Raw genomic sequence first — 19,671 nt, 5'->3', positions numbered from 1 at the left:
CTGCACTCCAGGCTGGGTGACAGAGCGAAGCTCTGTCTCAAAAAAAAAAAAAAAGAAAAAGAATAAGTTTTTCAGAACCCCCTCTACCACCTCCTTCCATATCCTCCTGCACACACACATTGATCTCACGTGCCTTGCATATCACTGCTGCATATCTGTTTGTGTGCATGCATGTGTGCACGCACACACTCTGCCTACCCTGCATACACACCCTTGCTGCACACAAAACCTCAAATTCAGTTATCTTCAAATGTCATAATTAGATACACCTCAGTCCTAGTCTCAAGGGGCTCTTGCCCACAAAGCTTGGCCACCCTCGCTTTTCAATACTTTATTCTTTCTGGGATTTGGGCTTGGGGTAGAAAAGTAAAGTTAGGATTGATTTTAAAAGATCAGATGAGAGGTCATAAATAAATCCCTGGTATCAACAATAAACATTCAACTGATCATTACATTTTTGCTGAATTTGCTTTCTCTCTTCAAAAATGCAACCCTGTAGAACTTGAGTGAAACAGTTTTTAAGTTTGAACCTAAAGCCATAGTTGTTTGCATGCTTTGGTCCTTTAGGATATTTTTTGAGCAGCAAGGATTAACCATTCAGCATTGGGTTTTATCAGCACAAAGCTTGAATTATACTTTTTATTCTGGCCTGATCTCAGCCCTAAAATATGAAGCGAAGGTTCATAATGTTGATAATTTATTAGCTTTTGCAGAATGTCTGTGTGATATATCTTTGCTGTTTACCTGGTGCTATACATCTATTTTATCTTGTTAGCTCCTCTCCCCAACCCCCTACAACAAGAGTTAAATGTCTTTATTTCTCATACATATCAAAAACTCATCAAGAAAAAGGGGTAGCAGGCCGGGCGCGGTGGCTCAAGCCTGTAATCCCAGCACTTTGGGAGGCCGAGACAGGCGGATCACGAGGTCAGTAGATCGAGACCATCCTGGCTAACACGGTGAAACCTCGTCTCTACTAAAAAATACAAAAAAAAACTAGCCGGGCGAGGTGGCGGGCGCCTGTAGTCCCAGCCACTCGGGAGGCTGAGGCAGGAGAATGGCGTGAACCCGGGAGGCGGAGCTTGCAGTGAGCTGAGATCCGGCCACTGCACTCCAGCCTGGGCGACAGAGCGAGACTCCGTCTCAAAAAAAAAAAAAAAAGGGCGGGGGGAGGGTAGCGTATGCTTTTATGTCTGTGGAGTTTAGAATAGAACTTTGCATATTATTAGAAGCCTCATTTATAGAACATTCTTTATTATTAGCCCTTTTTCTGTTTTACACTCCACACATATTTTAGATTTGTTAATGTAATTAATACATATATATGTTATACATATGTCCTACATATATCCTTGTAGAGTCTTCACTTTCATATATTTCAGAGATTTTCTTAAGGAAAGAAGAATTAAAATATCTGGACTCCAATTATCTATGAATCACTTTTTGAAAAAAAATGTGGATAAGAATTAAGAGTGTGGAAGGCAGGGCCTAGGTGCTTGTGTAATTTCCTCCCGCCTTTGTTTTAGAATCAATATTAAGGATTTGGAAGGATAGGGAATATTACTATAATCAAGACAGTAACAAACAATCTAATGATATAAAGAACTAAATCTCATTATTCTTATTTGACTAAGACACATTATCTTTCAAACTTTAAAAATATCCCTGGGGCATTGGTAGATCTGGGTGAGTTTTTTGATGGTTGGACATGAATAAAAAAGGGCTAGAAATATAAGACCTCCTCACATAGACTTTCCTAGTCAATGTTGGTTGATTTTTGGCCATGTATACTTGGGCAAGTCCTGGAACAACAAGTACTTCTCTGAAAATGCTAACCACATGAGAGGAATGAAAGGCTTGAGCAGGAGGTATTGCTCCCACTAAAAAAGTTTCTATCAAATTAGGCTTTAGATTCTTAACCCCTTGCAAACTGGGCAGAAAAGTTCAATTTATTAATATTTCAATGTGTTTTATCTTCCTTATAAAGTACTCTGTACCCTGCAAATACATTTTTGCTCTAAGTCACTTTTATGAAACGAATTATAAAAACCCCATTAAATTAAAACAAATTCATAGAATATTAACCAAAAATGCAAAATTGTTGGTAATATATAGAAAATATCTAAGGAGATGCCACCTCTTTATAGATACTATATTTTGTGGTTTCAATATCTGTAATTGGTTAGCTCTGCTGTTTAGGCTTTTTGGGTTCATTGATATGTTTGATCCCCAATTAGGATAGGTAATTTGAGTGTTTCATAGTCACAGGCAACACTAACAATATCTGGTCAATTCATAATATAAACTGTTTGTCAAGAAGGGGTCTCAGCAAGAGTGGAAAGAGAACGTGGAATGACAAGTAAAACCAGTAGCAGAGCTCGTGGCATTTTTACTGAAAGTACACCCTAAACTGCATGTCGTTGTGCAGGTACAATTGCCATTTCAACTGGTACTTGAGCAATACCTCCTGCTCAAGCCTTTAAGTCATACCACACGTAAGGGTAGTATGCAGATATATGTTATTTTAAATTTTAATATGCTATTTCCTTCTGGAAAATAAATGTTTCTTGTCTTTGCTGCTTCAGCCTTTTTTCTTCTTCTCGACTCAGTAAGACTCTCCTCTAACGTTTATTCTCATTATTTTAGAGCTGAAGAGAACTTTGGAGATGGTCTAAGCCAGCGTCCTCCTTTTGTGACTGAAGAGCACAGGAGCAGACAGAGTAAATGTCTTGCCTGTGTCGTAGGGCTGGCTAAACAGGAACTAGAGTCTAGGTTTCTGAATTTATAATTAGGGAGTTGTAGTTGGACTCCCTAATTATAGAGGCTAAGGGCTTAAACACATAACTCCCAAAATTATGTGCCTGGGTACTTTGGGTATCACTGCCAACTCACAGGAGTTCTGTCTGCAGGATATTTAAAAATTTCAAAGGAAAAACAACAACATCTCTCAAATACTGTGCAAACTCCTACCTCTAGATAGTTCCCTTTTAAAAAATATTTGATTGCAATATATTTCTTTTGATAGTGGCATATTTTGCAGAGTCGAGGGTTTGGTGGGTACCATGATAACAAGCTGGTGAAAATCAGCTTGGGAGAGGAAATGAGGTTTGCGATGTTTAATAGGATCCTATGGTATGAGAGGTTGGCAGGGTACATGCACATCCCATTAGTAAGTAGTAGGAGTGATTTAGGAATAGAATAAAAGTACGATTTTTTTTCTTGAAATTATTATTTGTTATATTCTCAAATGTTGCTAAGTTGCTAAGTCAAAGGTAGTTATTCGTTTTTTGTTTGTTTGTCTGTTTGTTTTGAGACAGAGTGTCTGTCGCCCAGGCTGGAGTGCAGTGATGTGATCTTGGCTTACTGCCACCTCTGCCTCCTGGGTTCAAGTGATTCTCCCACCTCAGCCTCCCAGAGAGTTGGGACCACAGGCATGCACCACCATGCCTAGCTAATTTTTGTATTTTTAGTAGAGACAGGGTTTCACCATGTTGGTCAGGCTGGTCTCGAACTCCTGACCTCGTGATCCGCCCACCTTGGCCTCCCAAAGTGCTGGGATTACAGGCGTGAGACTCTGTGCCCAGCAGTTATTAGTTTTTTTGTACCAAACCACTTAATCAGTGGAACTCTAAGTAATTGCTCCTGCCCTGGGTCACTGTGCAGAAGTTACTGAGATGCTCTGATTTGAAAAGTTTGGGAACCTCTGACTTCCTGGGTAAAGCCTCTTACAAAAGGAAAGAGAAAGGAGGAGTAAGGGCAAATGGAATTAGGCATATTCAGCCACGAAGGGAAATGGAAAAATGCTCCCAAGATTATTCAATCTCTGCCTAGCTGGCACAATGGCTGCAACAGCAGATACTCAAGGCAAAGTTGCCGCCTGCCCAGTATTTGAGGAAGATAAATTATCAGGCTCCTGCTTCCAACGCCTTTTTATCTTAAGAACCTTTATGGGGATTGTTGGCTGTTCGTCACGTGCCCTACACTTAGGTTTCAGGCCCTATAATTAGATTCCGGGCAGTGTGGTTTGAGGGGATACTATAATGATGATAATACCAGAACACTTGGAGGTGAACTTGGAGCTCCAGAGGACATTACTATTCCTTATTCACCTTTCATAGATCTGCCTTTATTTTTCCTTTCTGAGTCATTTTTTCCCACGGCATCAATTCTCTAAAAACTGTGTGCCAATTCTTTTTAGTTTTTTTATTGTCTCACTTGTTTGTAGATCTTCCCAAGAACATGGTGGAGTGAACATTAAAAAATATGTATAGGAAGAATAAATATATTTTTAGAAGACTATAAAATTATAATTTGACATTAAAAATTTTGGAAACTGGAGAAGAAAAATAAGTCCAATATTTCTTCCTCACAGGTACTCTGAAAATTTTGAAGCCTAGGTAAGCCTGGCCTTTTGTTGCTAAGATTCTCTTCTCTGCTGGGCAAGGTGGCTCATGCCTGTAATCCCAACACTTTGGGAGGCCGAGGCAGGTGGATCGCTTGAGCTCAGGAGTTCGAGACCAGACCGGCCAGCATGGCGAAACTCCATCTGTACTAAAAATACAAAAAAATTAGCTGGATGTGGTGGCACGTGCCTGTAGTCCCAACTACTTGAGGGGCTGAGGCAGGAGGATCAGTTGAGCCTGGAACGTTGAGGCTGCAGTGAGCCAAGATTGTGCCATTGTACTTCAGCATGGGTGACAAAGTGAGAGCCTGTCTCCAAAAAATATATATATATTTTTATATCATTGCAAATGCATAGTGTTTATTCGTAATGGGTATTCAGTTTTGTATTCTGTTTTTCCTCCCACTTCAGGGAGGTGGTGTAGCGTAATGACTTAGATCCAAGCTTTGGTCTCAGACAAATGAGGTTCTCGTTGCAACGGTGAAACCAAGGGCAAAGAGCTTAAATTCTGAATCTCAGTTCTATACCTAAAACATGAAGATAATAATCCCTACTTCATAGGCCCTGTGAGGTTTATATAAAATATTTGTAACGTGTTTATTATAGTGTCTAGCACATACTAGGGACCAGTAAACAGTACTTGTTAGTATAAACATTTCCCCTTTGCCACATAGTCTTTCTGATCTTATTTTATTTTATTTTATTTTATTTTATTTTGAGACGAAGTCTTGCTCTGTCACCCAGGTGGTGGAGTGCAGTGGTGCGATTTCGGCTTATTGCAACTTCTGCCTCCCGGGTTCAAGAGATTCTCCTGCCTCAGCCTCCCAAGTAGCTGGGACTACAGGTGCCCGTCACCACACCCGGCTAATTTTTTGTATTTTTAGTAGAGACGGGATTTCACATGTTAGCCAGGATGGTCTTGAGATCCTGACCTTGTGATCTGCCTGCCTTGACAAAGTGCTGGGATTACAGGTATGAGCCACTGTGCCCAGCCATGACCATATTTTAATAACTGCATGATAGTGTGTCAGTTGTGTATACATTAATATTTGCATCACCATTCTAATTCTGGATTCTTAGGTACCTCTAAATTTGCACTAGAATTTTAAAACAGTCTTTAGTCATTCATCAGATTTACTAAATTCACACTATGTACAAGGACCTTGGCTTGCTGTTAACAAATGGTTCACAGTGACACTGTCCCTGGCCTTGAGGTGCTCACAGTCTGAAGAAGAGATGTGTACAAATAACTGTGCCCTGTGGTAAACACCATCAGTGTCCAACTTATTGAGAAAGTGTAGAGGAGAGAACAAAAATGTCAGACTCTGCCTAGAGAGCTCAGGGAAGTCAGGAGGGGGTTATAGGAGATAAGTGAGTTAATGTGGGTGGGGTCAGGTTATCAAGGGCTTTTTAAGCCATCATACAGATTGGGACTTCTATTCCCATTAAAATGGGAAAGCCAGTTTTATGAAGAGAATTGACCTTATCTGCATGGTATTTTAGCCTGTAGGGTACAAGATGGGGGCAGAGAGTCTAATTAGGAAGTTAAGGGATCCAGGTGAGAGATGGTGTGGCCTACACCAAGGGGGAGTGGTGAAGGTGTAAGAAGTGGCTGAATTTGAAGAAATACCCAGGACTCGAGGGGACAGTTGGATATAAAATGTCAGAGAGGAGTGAAGGATGGCCTCCCAGGCTGAGTGACTTGAGTGACTAGAAGGATAGAGTTGCCATTTCCAAACACAAGGAAGGATACAGGACCACCAGATTTGAAGATTAAATGGGGAATTGGGTTTTGGAATGTTACATTTGAGATGTCTTTTTTTTTTTTTAAGAGACGGAGTCTCACTCTGTCGCCTAGGCTGGAGTGCAGTGGCACGATCTCAGCTCACTGCAACCTCCGCCTCCTGGTTTCAAGCAATTCTGTCTCAGCCTCCTGAGTAGCTGGGATTATAGGTGCGTACCACCAATGCCCGGCTAATTTTTGTATTTTTAGTAGAGATGGGGTTTCACCATATTGGTTAGGCTGGTCTCAAATTCCTGACCTCAGGTGATCTACCCGCCTCGGCCTCCCAAAGTGCTGGGATTACAGGTGAGAGCCACCACACCTGGACTTGAGATGCTTATTAAACATCCAAGTCCAGGATGTTCAATAGGTAGTCAGAAGTAAGAGTGTGGAATTCACAGGGAGAGAAGTTTGTCCTGGAGTCATGTATTTGGGAAGTATTAATGTATTCATGGTATTTATAAGATGTTTTAAAAACATGGTACAGTTACTTCACCCATCATTATTACTATTACAACTCATGTAGAATTTTCTTTCATATTTTTATGTTTTATTTATTTATTTATTTTTGAGACGGAGTCTTGCTCTGTCATCCAGGCTGGAGTGCAGTGGCACGATCTCGGCTGTCTGCAAGCTCCACCTCCTGGGTTCACACCATTCTCCTGCCTCAGCCTCCCGGGTAGCTGGGACTACAGGCGCCCGCCACCACGCCCGGCTAATTTTTTTTTTGTATTTTTAGTAGAGACGGGGATTCACCATGTTAGCCAGGATGGTCTCGATCTCCTGACCTCGTGATCCACCCGCGTCGGCCTCCCAAAGTGCTGGGATTACAGGCGTGAGCCACCGCGGCCTTTTTTTATTTTTTTGAGACGGAGTCTTGATCTGTTGCCCAGGCTGGAGTGCATTGGTGCAACTTGGCTCCGCCTCCCGGGTTCAAGCAATTCTCCTGCAACCTCCGCCTCCTGGGTTCAAGCAGTTCTCCTGCCTCAGCCTCCCGAGTAGCTGAGATTACAGGCATGCGCCACTACGCCTGGCTAATTTTGTATTTTTAGTAGAGATGGGGTTTTACCATATTGGCCAAGCTGGTCTCGATCTACTGACCTCCTGATCCGCCCGCCTCAGCCCCTCAAAGTGCTGGAATTACAGGGGTGAGCCACCATGCCCAGCCATTTTTATCTATTTTTTAAAAATTTAAAGAAACTTTACAGTCACTTTGTTAAATTGATTTTTAAAAGTATGTTGGAAATTTTACTAGGAGACTATTTGGTAAATTGGGAAGACTTGGCATCTATAAAATGGATATTCTTATTCTTCAACACGTTATGTCGCTGTTTAGCTTTCCTTTATTTCTCTTAGAGTTCATTTTTCCCCCCAAATAGTTCACACACATTTCTAGATAATATTATTTCTATACTTTTTGTTGCCATTATGAATCCAGTCTTACTGGTATTCTGATAGTTTTGCCCTTATAAAGGAATTATATTGATATATTTGTATATGGTTACCTCACTAAAATTCTGGTACTATAAATAATATCGTACTTCATTCTTTTAATTTTTTTTGAGGGGGGGCTAGACATCTATAAAATGGATCTTATTTAGGAGAAATAGAATCATATCATCTACTTGAAATAATTTTTGTCTTTTTCCTTTTGGTGTTCGTGTCTCATTTCTGGTTCGTGCCAAGGAAAGAACTTTGAAATTAAGATAGGGAGTTACTATAGAGTAAGGAGGTAATTCATACCTAAAAGTCTAGTCACAATAAACTGTTTTTGTTTCATTTTCTTTTTTGGCTTATCCTAATTATTTTCTTTGCCATTTATTTTTTATTCTTTATTTTTTATTTTCTTGGAGACAAGGTCTCTCTATCACCCAGGCTGAAATACAGTGATGCAGTCATGGCTCACTACAACCTTGACCTCCTGGGCCCAAGCGATCCTCCCACCTCAGCCTTCTGAGGAGCTGGGACTACAGGTGTGCACCACCACACCTGGCTAATTTTTTAAAAATTTTTCTGTGGAGACAGAGTCTCACTGTGTTACTCAGGCTGGTGTCAATAATGGGCATTTTGAGTGCCTATAGTTTATATTTTCTAGATTTATAGTTTACCTCTAATAGTTGGTTTTTATGTGGTATATTTGGTTTTCAGCCAATTTGATCTTCCAAGGACTTAATCTGTGATTCCTTCATGAAGACCAGGGGGTGGGCAACTGTTCCAGCAGAATCAGTGTTTAATGCTGAAACAGATTAAATTCAGGAGATAGTATAAAATTAAGATATTTTAATCCTATAACTGGGTAAGACTCTAGATGAAAATTTTAAATCCAGCACCGCCTCTCCCCACAAAGTTCAATTAATGCAGTAAAAATGAATGTATGTTTGCCCAGAAATTATTAATTTATAACACAATTGATTTTTGAAAACTTTATTTTCAAATTAACATTTTTTCCAAATTTGAGTATTATATTTGTTTTTAAAAATCCTTATGAAAGCACTTTCAGTTCTGATGTGGATTCCAAATCATAAAACAACTTGCTGATGAAGCTTACATTTCTAGAATGCTTTATCTTTAGTTTTCAAGTTAACTTTGAGGTTTTATTTTCTGTTTGTCAAGTCAAGCCTCTTGTGACCTTTCTTCCTGAATGAGCAGAGCTAGCTATCTGAAATGTCAGGAGTTTGTACCACCAAGGGTAAATTTGCTGGAAAGCTTTTAGTTGGGCTGCACTGACTTGTTTAAATAGCCAAACACCTGCTAGGCAAGCCCTGCGCATGTGAGTGGCTATATATGTTCCTTCCTTTAGGATTTGCAAGGCTGGAGCACAAAGACAGCGATTGTTACCCAATAAGCAGTAGTCACACACTTCTACCAATCGCCTTAGGAGGGCTGGTTACCATGGAATCCACCATCTGCTCACTCCCCACCGGAATGTGATTATCCTTGCTGGGCTGGGAACTGGGGAAAGCAGGGGAGCCTGTGCTGGGTGAGATTATCTGCAATGGACCGGGTTAATGGGAGGCTTGCTTTGGCTCGCTGGAAGAACAAATGAAGGGAGTCTTACTTCAGCCATTTGTGACTTCTGGCCAAGAGGAATAAATTCAGCTTTTATAAGGTAAGTAACCCTAGTAATATGTATCCAGTTTGTAGTACATTTGTGTGAGGGCATTATCTCCATGTGGTCCAAGGAAAGTGAGCTCTAAGCTCTTTTTAAAGAAACCTCCAGCGTTATACACCTCTCTTGTATTGATTTTATGCAGTTCAATAATGCCTGTGCAATTACATGTTGATTTTGGAAAAAATGAAAAAAAATAATCTTTTAAACTGTTTTCTGCTTGTGAAATTGTTTTATGACTCCTGAAAGTGGCAAAAGAACAGTCATTTTTAATGGTTTTTCAGAATGAATTACACTGGTATCTTTCTGAAATACGCCCATAGCCCCAACGTGTTCAATGCCTGTTCTTATTATTTGAAAAAATAACTCAGGTCAGGGACGTTTGTAGGTTATGATTTAATTAATGATTATTCTGGCCCACATGACTGACCTACCATTACTAGCTGATGTTTTGAAATGTGATGTTTATGCAGTTTTATTTTGCAATGCTTTGGCACAAGTTTCAAGGGCCTGAGCATGTGGAAACAATGTGGCAGTGCTTTAAGGCATGCATGCAGGCACCGTGGTAAAGGGAGGGCAAGACGAGGAAGATCAGCTTCTATTTCAAGGGCTTCCTTTGTTTTTCTATTTCGACAGCCCCTTAAAATGTGTGTTGCATATTGTGAGCAGTAGAAGGAGATTTGGGTCCTAACAAACGGATGACTGACATTTTTCTGTGTGGCTAAGAGGTTGGTAGCTCAAACAAGGGACTTCTATGTCCTTTGTAAGGCAGCATTGTATCCCCTTCCCCAAAACTGTTCCCTAAAATATAAATGTGAAAAAACAAAAAGAGTGCTGTCTATATTTCTGGATACTTCTTTTGTGTAAGTTTTTTTTTTTTTTTTATCATTGAAACCATAGGGCCAGTGCTCTATGAGTCTAACTGGGTCTGCCATTTTTACTTCATAGAGGAAAGGTTGCAATGAAAGGCTTGGCTCATGCAGGTTCAGCCTTTCTAATTGTGCGGTGCTGCTGTCATCTTGAACATTCATGTCAGTGGCTGCCCAGAGAGTTAGAAAAGGTTATTGCTAATAGGCCCTAATTGTTTCATTTTCTATTTAAAATGATAATATAAAATTAGATAACCTCATATTAGTCAAGGACTCATGTTCTTACTTCAAGAACAGGTTTTTAGGCCAGACAGTTGCGAGTTCTTGATGTTAATTGTAGTTGACTTTAAAATTGTTACCCTCTTTTGTGCTTACTGGTGTTTATACATCATTATTACTACTTTTAAAAAGTTTTTTTCTTAATGTACAAAATTAGTTTAGCTACATACTAGCTCTAAGAAGCATGTTTTAATAATAGTAGATACATGTCTGCCTCAAAATTTCCTTAGCATAATCTAAAAATTTTTAAGCCAATGTAATAGTATTGGGATAATTTTTTTCACCCATAAATGTCAGCCTTGCATAAGCAATATAAGGCTTCGGAGGAAATTAGGTAATTTGAAAGTCTCGTGTGTGATTACGTACGTATTCATGTTGCTTTAATTACCATTATCTGAGAATCCAGAAAAAGGCTGTGAGTGAATAGGTCTGAAGTGTGTGGCATCTGGGTGCTTGGGATGTAGTTACCTAGAGCAATTGAGGTACGCTAGATAAATCTGTGCACTTCTCAAGTTCCTAGTGTTGGTGAATTTACTTGCTCTTTTCTTTTTGTTATTGAGGTAAAGTTTTAAGATTGTGTTTTTAATTGGATGTTAATGTTAGACAATATCTCAGCCTTTTGAGTATTGGCAGGCATGTATATATTTTCATGTGTGAGCATGTTACATTGACCAAGTTTCCAGAGCAACAAGTAATAAAACCACAGGTTTTTCAAAATGTTTTTAAAAAGCTTTGTCCAATCCACCACTAACAAGAAACTTAGTGGTTCTTGAGGGTAACCCTTTACAAAAATAGGTGAAAAGTGGGGCAGCAGGGACAGTCCCTAGAACATCTGTGATCCCAACCAGGGTACCTATGGGACAGGAGTGCACTGTCATATGACTGTCCTGCACATGAAGGACCTGGTGAGATGTCCACTTCCACTCACAACACTGTCAGCAGTGAGACCTGCCACCGTGCACACAACTTCTTACAGTAAGGAATTTAGGATTTAGAATGTACTGAATTCGCAGATCCACTGTGAAGCACTGCTTTCTGATTCTCACCATCCTTACTTGTTGGGGTGAAGAGAGTTGCTAGATTTCCGAGGTGTCTGTGCTTTCTTCCAACTTTTCCAACTGTCTGAGGGCTTGATGATTTTCAATTCTTCAATATAACTTAAGACCTTACTAAGTGATGAGTTTATATTTATGCTTGTAAATATGTAAAACTAACCTTATTTGGTTATTTCATGTAAAAGGATTGTGTAGATGACAATATGAAACTTTGAACAGAGTACTTAGAATGATTCAAATCCATGAACGTTGAGTAGGCAGCAAATCAGCCAGCATTAGTTCAGCACATACAATCAAATCTTTCTGCTCCTTTGACACATTATGCTGGAATGTTGCCTGACATAATAAATTCAGACATGTAAACTCTACACCTAATTAATGGCGATTAAATTTCTTAGTTTTTCATACTATGTTTTGTGGACACATTCATTCTGCCTAGCCTAAATTGAGTCCTTCAGTTTCTTTGCTTTGAGGTACAGATTTATAATCCATTTTTTGAAGTAAAGTATTTTTGACCATTGTGGTCCATTTGGCCCTAGAGCTGTCTGAGATGATGGAATACGAGGGATCTGAAGTGGAGGAGCACCTGCAGATGCTGTCATTGCTAATGCTGCTATGTTCACACGTCCTTGGGATTCAATCTGTTCGCATTTTTCATAATTTTAAGAAATAGATGTACTGAAAATTGCCCTTTTGCTGTCTCCCACAATGCCATATTACCATGGGTGCAAGAAATGCGTGGAATGAGTTAATTGTATGCATCAGCACAATTTTGCATTGCTGCGTTAAATATACATTTACAGGATGGGGAGCCTGGAAAGCATGCGTGTAAACGATGTGAACTTACACAAAAGCTATAGCTCAAAGCTGGTTTCATTTGGCAGGATTTTTCTCTATATGTGTGCCAGTTGATTTGAGTATCGGCAGCTGTTTCTTCTGAGTTGTCGTCGTCTTCTGTTTTTTTAACTGCTCTTGAGCTTCTGTAAACTAAAAAGGCAAACTTTCCATAAATTGGCAATGAGTGCGTCTATACAGGTTGACGTAGATTGTTGGAACAGCTTCTGTATGGCACTTAACCTTTTCTTGCTCAGTTACTGGCACTTTAACCCCAGAAATAGCTTGATGGAGTTACATGAGGGTGCCTAGCATACCTTATTCTTAGAAAAGTTCCATGTTTTACAAATAACCGCCACTCTGTATGACTAATTGTTCTTTTGTAACAAACCTGTTGAATTACTGACTTCCTGTGTAAGTAATAGTTCCTTCCTTCCTTGTCTGCCTAAATCCTGTATTCTTTTTTTATTTTTACCAATTTACTCGTCCTTAACTCAGATTAATGAAATTATGAGATGTAGTATGTTCCCATAAGGCAAACAGACTGAATCTCTGGGATGTTTTTAGATCCCTGTTATACATCACTAGATGTTTATTTTCACATAATTTAAGGGTGCCAATCTAAACAGGATTGTCTGCTTTTTAATGCCCTCAGTTTAGAGAAGAACCTGGAGCCCATAAAGATTAAGTAGCTTTTCCAAGGTCAGGAAACCTGTGAGTTACAGAAACAGCTAATGTTGGGTATTGCATGTTGAATGCAAACACGTAGGGCAAGATCAGCTTAACATCCTACATTGTTGTCCTTAAGTGGAGCACAACATTGGGGTGTTACCCTCAGATTCCACAGATGAAATGTTCAGTGTGCCTAGGTGGAATACACCTTTGAAAGATGATTTTCTCTGTAATCAAAGTCATAAGAAAGTTTGTCATTATACATACCAAGCTTTTACAAAACATAACTGCCAAGCCAATTGGACACTTATGTTTCTCAGCTTGCAGGCATTCTCCCTTCTAGCCCTATCTATATGTGAAGTAAAATGATCAGAGTGCTGCCTAGTCATTGTGGATCCCAGAGCAGGTAGGGGAGGGAGGAGCCTGAGGAACGACTATGGTCCACTCTAGGACATATCTGTCAGCTGGGCAGCATATAGCATTCCTGTTGTGGGTTAGTACAACTTTCCTGTGGACCTTTCCCGCAGGTATACGACCCGCACTTGTATACTTAATCGGCCTTTCCTCTGCTCCCTGCACCAACCCACAGGCACCTCCTTGCTCAGGACCACCCTACCCGCTAAGGAGACATTCACTGTCTTCAGTATTAACATTGCATTCATTCATCAAATATTTCTTGCACGTTTACTCTATGCCATTCCTATTGCAGATGTGGAGGATACGGCATTAAGCACAATGGGCAAGATGTTAGTGAAATTTACCTAGTAGTGGGAAGAGACATAATACAAAAGTAAAGAGATAAGTAAACAACTTAATTTCAAATAGTGGCAAGTATGTGATGACAAAATGGGCTGTGTTAAAGAGGGAGTTGAGGGTGGCAAACTTTAGATTGGGTAGCCAGCAGATGTTTATCTAGGGCAGTCCCATATAAGCTGAGACGCAAATGATAAGGAACCAGCCACGTGTAATCTGGTGCAGTGAAAGTGTGTTGCTGTTATCCTCAATTTATGGAGGTAGAAATAGAGGAAAGCCAGTCATCAGGATGGTATAACAATCATGTTGAGTGAGTGCTACAAAGCCATACTGCATGTTATCTTTACTTCTCTTTCAGGACTTAATCCCGAGTGTGTGTTCGTTTTCAAAGTCACAGTTTATTGGGAGAGCACAGGAAAGCATTTACCAGTGGTTAAGAGCAGCAGTTTTAAAGTTGAGCAGACCTGGGGCTAGGCTGGTCTCTCATACTAGCTACCTGGATGTCTCTAGGCCAGTCACTTAACTTCCTTAAACCCCATCTTCCCCATTTGTTAGAACTTGTGAGGTTATCCTGGGTATTAAGGAGGTTATGTTCAAAAATTCAAGTTGTTCTGACAATGATGGGGATTACTGTGATGTTCTCTTAGGGGCATCAGTAATAATGCCTGAATGTTGAAATATTTGCTACTCTTGGCAGTGAAAGCTTGGTAGGACTATCAGCCCACAGATTTATGTATTCAGCAAATTCTTTCTTGGTGTTCACTCTGCCCTTGCTAGATTCTGGGTGAAGAGCAGGACCAAGACATGCTCTGCACTCACACAGTGCTCAGCTAAGAGTATCATTTGCATTCAGTGTGATTGACATAGCAGAGGAGGGATGAAAGGTACAAAGGGGATGGGTTCCTCGGCTGTGCACGTGAGGTGCAGCTGGGAATTCTGATCTGAGGATGCTAAAGCAAGGAGTTATGATGGGCCAGGAAGTGCAGTCTTTGGGCTAAGGCAGGGCAGGATATGCAAGTGGAGATATTGCCTTGCACAGAAGTTTGTACTGTATCCTGTAAAGAATGAGGAATGTTTGAATAGTTTTAAAACATTTGGGAATAGATCTTCAGTTTTATAGTCTGAAAAAGATAACTGACAGTTTAAATGATGGAAACATGGGAGGGAACAATCTCCAAGGACGCCGGAATTCTCTTCTTTATCTTTTTCATCCACAGCACGTGGACTTTTTCTTTTATTATCACCACCACAATATAGTTGTCATATCTTATTTTTGGTATTTAGATTCTGAAGTCAGCACAGAAAGTGAAACTTGGATGAAGTCAAAAAAGCTCTTGAAAAATCCCTTAGGAAGGCATAGGTTTGTAGATCAACTCTCTTCTTCTTAAGTCCAAGACTGTATGTGTGTTTTTTTAGCATTAGAAGATTGCTGCTTCTTGGGTTGAGCATGAGATATAATTATTACTTTGCTTGCATTTAGAGGTCATGCTGTATGAAATAGAGTCCTAGAATTTAGCTCAGAGTGCTGAGACCTCACACTTGGAGAGTCACCAAGTGACTCATGTGAACCAAGAGGAATTGCAGGAGCAGCAGGTTCATGATTTCTGTCTTACTCCCACTACAAGGCACATGAGCATTGGGTCAGATTGCCTGAACAAGTTAAACTATTGCACCTGCGTTTGGGTGCATGCACACACACTATCACACACAGCTGTTTTCCGTGTCTGCAAAGTGTATATAGTTCACTTTGAGCAAGTTTAGATGCAACTACTCTAATTGCAATATATACCAACTGTTGGTGTTTTCTATATGTCAGAGGCTGCAAAGTATATTCATCCACCTAATGGTTAACTAATATTTGAGATAAGAGATTTATCTTCATTGAAAAAGTACAAATGTTGTTAGGAGGTATAGTACCTAGGATTTCCAAGTTCACCAACATTAAATGATGAACCAGGAAAAATACCTCGATCTGTTCTGGCCTCAATTCTATGTTCTTAACTTTTATCCTCTATTTTTTGTGAGTTAGCCATTCCATTAACCTAGGCAAAATAATAATATAGGAAACATAACTACCACAGTAGCAGCGAGAGTACAGAAATAAGACTCTAAAGAGATGAAAAGAGAATTAATGAGAAATGTCTTTAAGAAGTCCTCAGGGTTAGTCATTGTCAAAGAACATAAACGGAGGAAGAAGACACCATTGACTAATACATGAAAAAAATTATATACAACTTGTAAGCAAAGAAATACACAAAATATTCATGCTTATATCGGCAGAAATTTTCCAAATGCTTATATTTTGGATTGGCACCCTTGTATACTTCAGATGACACTGTAAACTGATGGAGTTTTTTGGAAAACAATTTGGTAAATACATTTGATCTTAATCAGAGAACACATGGTTGCAAGAAATAGAATCCCCCTGTAATTTAAGAGAAAAGAGGATGTATAGAAACAACACAATCGTGTCTCATGGAACCCAGGGGCAATAAATTCATCCACGCCTCTCAAGAAGCTGGACCCTGGACAGCTACATCTCAGTCCCTCTGGGTGTGTGACCTGTCAACCCCACTACTCTGCCGGTGTGCCTCATGCTGTTTGCACTGGCCTCTTAGGATCCCTCTGTGAATGGCAGAAAATGTGGCCACCTCTAATCTCAGATTACATCCTTTCCAGTGCTCAACAGAAACACACAGTTCTAACTACAGATACCCTGGAGAGACTCCAATGGGCTAAGTTTTGGTCATTGATTACCTTTGCTAGTCAGCTGTGGCCATGGAACATAGGAGTCACTTGGCCTGTAATAAGCAAGTAGAATACAACTACTACCTTATCAATAGCTCTAAAAATGTTTTTCACTCTTATAATTCCAATTTTAGAAATCAACCACTAGTAAGTTGCTGAGTGATTCAGTGAATGATTTATCACATCACATCAGGTGTTTTGGTGGGAATGGGAAGAAGTGGGAAGCTAGTAACATGTTCAACAATAGGAAAATAGCTAAATAAATTACTATACATTCATTGGATTGTAAGTTATACAACTACTAAAACATCTTCACAAAATGTGGGAAAATGCTCATGACAAAATGTTAAATGTATATAATGTTGTATATGCTATGTTATGCTTTTTATATAACAATAAAATACTAGAGGGAATTACTAGAAATTCTAGTAATAACACTAGTTATTTCTAGATTTTAGGATCACTTTTGTTTTGTTCTTTACAAGTTTTTTGTAGATTTTAAATAATGAACAATGACCTTATAGGAATTTTACTATAATAAAACAGTGAACTAATATAAAATGCTCCAAAAAGACATTATAATCTAGTAGGGACGATAAACCTGTTGTAAGTAATAGTAACCAATGCAGGCTAGTATTTAATTTGTGTTATAGATTGTATAGTAAGAACTTAAGGATGAATTTCCTAGTAATTAGACTGTTTTACACATGGAATGTCCTGTTCGAGAACTATTTTCCTATCACTGGTGGTATTTAAATATAAATTAGACAGACACTTTGTAAGATATATTGTAGAGAAGATTCATCTATCAGGTATGTGGAAATAAATGACTTCAAAAGTATTCAACCCCAGTGTTCTGTTGGGAATGTAGAATTTACTTTGGAAAGATTATTTTTAAAGTGCTCAAGTATTAGGGGAAGATACTGTAATAATACAAGCTGAGTACCTTTTATGAAAGAGATGTGAAATTATATAGAAGTCATCAGAGTCTGTAGAATTAAGCAGGAGGATTGAGCCAGATCTTGAAGAGGGTGATAGGCAGGGACTAGATTATAAGAGGCAAGTTATTTTAAGGCTTAGGTAGTAATTGGTGCTAAGGCAGAGTTAGGATTCAGCCAGTTATGGATGAGGGATAGTAACCAAATTGCTTGCCAAATGGCAGAGGCATTTATTTTCCTTGTTCACTCTCTAGTGAGATGAGCATGAAGTGGTATAAAACTTAGATTGAACAAGAGAGCAAAGGGAAGCAACCATGGTAAATCTGTGTGTTTGTGGGCTTAATTATATTCTGGGAAGAAAAACTTTAGGGTCATCTGTGTGAGTTTTTTTTTTTTTTTTTTTTTTTGGACAGAGTCTCACTCTGTTGCCCAGGCTGGAGTGCAGTGCTGCCATCTCGGCTCACTACAAGCTCAGCCTCCCAGGTTCAAGCAATTCTCCTACCTCAGCTTGGGACTACAGGCGCCCGCCACCTCGCCCGGCTAATTTTTGTATTTTTTTTAGTAGAGATGGGATTTCACCATGTTAGCCAGGTGGTCTTGATCTCCTGACCTCGTGATCTGCCCGCCTCGGCCTCCCAAAGTGCTGGGATTACAGGCGTGAACCACCGCGCCCGGCCTGATTGGTGTGATTTTTATGTTTTGGTGGTTATGTTAAATGATGGCATTAATAGTACATTAACAGCTGTGCTATAAAAATCAATCTACTTATTTAGCTCACACGTTAAAATTCTTTGAAACTGCACAGAACTATAAAGAAACCGGGAACTTTTAGTCTTACTGTATGTTATGTGATCTTTTTTTTAAGTAAAGCAGTATTAAAAGTGTATTTTTTCTTTTCATTAGAAAAAGTCCGTCTACAACCATACCACCCTGAATGCATTCGATCTTGTCTAATCTCAGAAGATGAATTTCCATGAAGAGTAAGCTGATTTTAGAACCGAAACTCAACTTAGCATTTCGTGTGAAGCTGATTGTTCCCCCTATTTAAAAAAACATGGAACAGATGTAAAATTATTACTATAAAATCATTAATATTGCTTTTCTTTGAATTATTCTTTTTTATGATTGTGTACATGGAAGTCTTTTCTGTGATGCTTCTCAAATTCTGAACAAATTCTGGTGAGTGATCCTAAACTGAAAGTTGTAGCTGGAACTTTGAGGGCTGGAAAAAGTACAGTGCTTGTGGCCGGGCGCAGTGGCTCTCGCCTGTAATCCCAGCACTTTGGGAGGCCGAGGCTGGTGGATCATCTGAGGTTAGGAGTTTGAGACCAGCCTGGCCAATATGGTGAAACTCTGTCTCTACTAAAAACAAAAATTAGCTGGATGTGGTAGCACAAGCCTGTAATCCCAGCTACTCGGGAGGCTGAGGCAGGAGAATCGCTTGAACCTGGGAGACAGAGATTGTGGTGAGCTAATATCATGCCGTTGCACCCCAGCCTGGGGGACAGAGTAAGACTCTGTCTCAAAAAAAAAAAAAAAAAAAAAAGAAGTAGAGTGCTTGTTCATGACTCTGAGCTCATTTAGTCTCAGTCTTCGGTTTCTGGTGCTCCATCACTTGGGACTCACATGCCAAGTCCTTATCAGGTTTTGTCACTGTCCCCTTGTCGCAGAAAATTGTCAGGGTAGTGGTTTCATCTCTTGGAAGGACCCAGGTAGGTGAACAGCCAGTAAATCCAATAGCTTGCCTGCCTGAAATGCACAGTTGATTGGAGACAGGCTGCTCCAGGGCCCACCTCTTTCTCTCCTAGAGAGCATATGTGTTTTAACAGTAGGAAAAATTAAGTTATTTTGGCCACATGGAAGTGAAGAGCCTGTATTCTCAACCATCCAGAGCTATTTCTCTTAATTACTCAGCGGCATAATACCTTTCAGAAAGGCTTTTTATTGTTTGTAAACCTTGGCAGAAATAGGGAAGGGCATGGCATCTGCATAAAATTTCTAGTGGTGAACAGATTAGATGGAGTCTCCTCACATCCAAGTTAGGTAGATTTATATACTTATCCAGGCAACCTGGACATTCATTTAAGCATTTAAGGGTTTATGTCCAAAGCTTTGCTGGGCCAATAAAGATACAGTCTTGCTTTCAGTAAGCTTACTTTAGAAACTACAATATATGATGCAAGGTCATAATACTGTACAAAGGTACATGCAAAGTGCTGTAATTGCGCA

The 19,671-nt window shown here is 39.6% G+C and overlaps 1 protein-coding gene across 3 annotated transcripts in view; it reads left to right on the top strand.

Moving 5' to 3' along the window:
• The window catches only part of FGD4 (FYVE, RhoGEF and PH domain containing 4), a 263,419-nt gene that overhangs the window by 98,276 nt on the left and 145,472 nt on the right, over positions 1 to 19,671 (top strand). The window contains exon 1 of one of the 3 annotated variants that reach the window (XM_033222470.1): positions 8,989 to 9,294. The exons of the other annotated variants lie outside the window; for them this stretch is intronic. The gene's annotated coding sequence lies outside the window, so the exon portion shown is untranslated. Of the gene's footprint in view, positions 1 to 8,988; positions 9,295 to 19,671 lie in introns of those variants that run through there. 3 annotated transcript variants of the gene reach the window in all.

The sequence above is a fragment of the Trachypithecus francoisi genome, unplaced genomic scaffold (genome assembly GCF_009764315.1).
Source record: "Trachypithecus francoisi isolate TF-2019V2 unplaced genomic scaffold, Tfra_2.0 Lachesis_group11, whole genome shotgun sequence".
Lineage (NCBI taxonomy): Eukaryota > Metazoa > Chordata > Mammalia > Primates > Cercopithecidae > Trachypithecus > Trachypithecus francoisi.
Note: the sequence above shows the minus strand (reverse complement) of the source record. Positions and strands in the feature narration are given on the sequence as shown.